Source organism: Rhinopithecus bieti, unplaced genomic scaffold, assembly GCF_001698545.2.
Source record: "Rhinopithecus bieti isolate Rb0 unplaced genomic scaffold, ASM169854v2 scaffold_57416, whole genome shotgun sequence".
Taxonomy (NCBI): domain Eukaryota; kingdom Metazoa; phylum Chordata; class Mammalia; order Primates; family Cercopithecidae; genus Rhinopithecus; species Rhinopithecus bieti.
The window spans coordinates 38464-41264 of NW_016822040.1; the positions used below are offsets into that span (position 1 = coordinate 38464).

The 2801-nt window shown below is 43.4% G+C and overlaps 1 long non-coding RNA gene across 2 annotated transcripts in view; it reads right to left on the reverse strand.

Annotated features, from left to right (window-relative positions):
- Positions 1–1736: 1736 nt before the first annotated feature.
- The window catches only part of LOC108521131 (uncharacterized), an 11675-nt gene continuing 10610 nt past the window's right edge, over positions 1737–2801 (reverse strand). For both annotated transcript variants that reach the window (XR_001883127.1, XR_001883126.1), the window contains one exon: positions 1737–2001. This is a non-coding gene — a long non-coding RNA (uncharacterized LOC108521131). The remainder of the gene's footprint in view (positions 2002–2801) is intronic.

Below are 2801 nucleotides of genomic sequence, written 5' to 3' on the forward strand. Positions count from 1 at the left end.
TTTTTTTTTTTGAGACAGGGTCTTGCTCTGTGGTCCAGGCTAGAGTGCAGTGGTGTGATCTTGGCTCAATGCAACCTCCTCCTCCTGGGTTCAAGCTATTCTTGTGCCTCAGCCTCCTGAGTAGCTGGGATTACAGGCACCCGCTATCATGCCCAGCAAGTTTTTGTATTTTTAGTAGAGACAGGGTTTCACTATGTTGGCCAGGCTGGTCTTGAACTCCTGACTTCAAGCAACCCGCCTGCCTTGGTCTCCCAAAGTTACAGGCGTGAGCCATTGCGCCTGGCCTTCTTTCTTTCTTTTTGAGACAGTCTCACTCTGTTGCCTAGGCTGGAGTGCGTGGATTGATCTTGGCTCACTGCAAACTCTGCCTCCTGGGTTCAGGCAATTTTTCTGCCACAGACACCCGAGTAGCTGGGACTACAGGCGTGCACCACCACACCTGGCTAATTTTTGTATTTTTAGTAGAGACAGGGTTTCACCATGTTATCCAGGCTGGTCTCAAACTCCCGGCCTTAAGTGATTCACCCACCTCGGGTGATTACAGGCGTGAGTCACCGTACCTGGCCTAAAATGTTTTAAAGCAATGTTTCAATACTGAGTAAAAAATTTAAAAAGGGAGGTAATATCTTAGATAGGAGGCACTCAAATTATTGATTAATGACCTGAGCATGCTGACGTGTAGGCCATTTCTTCTTAATCTTCTCTAGGTCAGGCAACTGCAAGGAAGAAACTCAAGGAATCGCTACTTTCCAGAGGTGACATGGGAGGCCAAGCCAAATGGAGAAAGCCTGGAACAATAGCATATTTATAATGAGATATAGGCATGGCTTTCATATATTTGGGTGATTGGTACAATAACACAAAAGTACTTTGGCATAAAGGAAATAAAAGACTTCTGGGTGACTATGGAGATCATTCTAGGGACAAATTTGCTTCAGCTCATTAATCTGGTAACAGTGCTGCCACTGTTCCTGCCATTTTGGCTCTCTTAAATATATATAACACGAATATGTGCATGTCCATCTGTGTATTGCTATCTTACTGACTGCTATCAGTTCTGGAAGGTCAACGATTAGGAATTCAATTGATGATACAAGTATACAAGGAAGATTTAGAGTTCCCAAATCTAATTGAAATCTGGAAATTCTAAATTCTCTTTGACATTCTGTTCCCCTGCCATCCTTACTGGCTGGCTGACAAGTCAAAAGAGGCTCCTGCAGTGGGACTACAGCGTTCAATGAGCTGTGCATTCAGGGGCCACAGAGGAGGAAAATACAAGCCATACACATACAGAGAATCCAAACACACACCACATCCCCATTCATCCACTGGCAGAGGACAGAGACCTCTTCATTCTGAATCTCCCACTGGCATTCAAGAATTGCAAGTTCTGTACAAACTAGGAGGTGACAGCCACAATAAGGGGTCACTGTTACTGTTTCCTTTTATATGTCTTTAATCATTGTCAGGGAAACTGTATTACAAGTTTTGGACCTTGTGCTGGTTATTGAAGCATCTCTCGGACTCCAGAGCTACTCTTCTATACTATGTGTTGTGGGGCTCAGACTCTGCAGGCTGCAAGCTGGTACTTCCCTAAGAAGAGTTACCTGTTGTCTCTAACTCACATACACCATCCATACCACACACACACACAAACATGCACCACACACACAAACCATGCATACACACACCATACACACAGGCACCAGATACACTTAGACCGTCACTCAATGATATCGGATTTTTTTTTTTAACTTGGGTTTTAATTAGGTACATAAATAGCAACATGAGAACGAGGAGTTCTAAGGCTTGTACATTATCTCTAGGTGAAGGGATTCCAGATTAGTTTGCTTGTAGGATGATATCACAGAAGATAACAGAGGTCTGGTCTAGTTTTTCCTGAAGAAGAAAGCCAATTTAATACATTCAATACTGACTTCTCTGCCATTTTTCTGTAGAAATACTGATTTACTCTATGGAGTTTCCAATGTTTACCTATAACTAAAAGAAGGAAAAGAAAAACATAAGTAAACTGTGCCAGAAAAAATTTTGCATTATGAAAATTCTTCAGACTTAAATAGAGAAACCAGGCCGGGCGCGGTGGCCAATGCCTGTAATCCCAGCACTTTGGGAAGCCGAGGCAGGTCGATCACCTGAGGTCAGAAGTTTGAGATCAGCCTGGCCAACATGGTGAAAGCCCATCTCTACTAAAAATACAAAAAAATTAGCTGGGCATGGTGGCAGGTGCCTGTAATCCCAGCTACTCAGGAGGTTGAGGCAGGAGAATTGCTTGAACCCAGGAGACGGAGGCTGTAGTGAGCTGAGAGCATGCCATTGCACTCCAGCCTGGGCGACAAGGATGAAACTCTGTCTCAAAATAAATAAATAAATAAATAGAGAAACCATAGACAATATTTACATCACCATTATATAACCATAAGAAACATGAGCCAGAGAAAACTGTAATTATTCCCATTTTACAGATAGTTAAACTAAGAATCAGAAAGAAGGCCAACTGTGGTGGCTCACATGTGTAATCCCAGCACTTTAGGAGGCTGAGGCAGGTGGATCATCTGTGGTCCGGAGTTCGAGACCAGCCTGGCTAACATGGTGAAACCCCATCTCTACTAAAAATACAAAAAATTAGCCGGGCATTGTGGTGGGCGCCTGTAATCCCAGTTACTCGGAAGGCTGAGGCAGGAGAATTGCTTGAACCCGGGAGGCAGAGGATACATTGCACTCCAGCCTGGGTGACAGAGCAAAACTCTGTCTCAAGAAAAAAAAAAAAAAAAAAAAAAAAA